The sequence below is a fragment of the Sinocyclocheilus anshuiensis genome, unplaced genomic scaffold (genome assembly GCF_001515605.1).
Source record: "Sinocyclocheilus anshuiensis isolate Anshui unplaced genomic scaffold, SAMN03320099.WGS_v1.1 scaffold207, whole genome shotgun sequence".
In the NCBI taxonomy this organism is placed as follows: Eukaryota; Metazoa; Chordata; class Actinopteri; order Cypriniformes; family Cyprinidae; genus Sinocyclocheilus; species Sinocyclocheilus anshuiensis.
Window position 1 is genome coordinate 585135 of NW_015551045.1, and position 225 is coordinate 585359.

The 225-nt window shown below is 13.8% G+C and overlaps 1 protein-coding gene across 1 annotated transcript in view; it reads left to right on the forward strand.

Annotated features, from left to right (window-relative positions):
• LOC107661759 (exportin-6-like) overlaps nt 1-225 on the forward strand; it is a 27892-nt gene that overhangs the window by 8610 nt on the left and 19057 nt on the right. The gene's annotated exons all lie outside the window — the stretch shown is intronic.

Genomic DNA, 225 nt, shown 5'->3' on the forward strand with positions numbered 1-225 from the left:
ATGATTTTGATTTTATTATTTTAGATTTAATGGTTGCTTTAGTTTGTTTTTTTTTTTTTTTTTTTTTTTTTGGTTACTGCATAACATATTTTTGTAATTTTTTTTTATAATCATGTAGCCTGAGCAATTTATTAGTAATATTTTAAATAATTTAGTGTAAAAATAATAATAAAAATGCTAAAAAATATTATATTACAATTAAAATAAAATTATAAAAATATGATA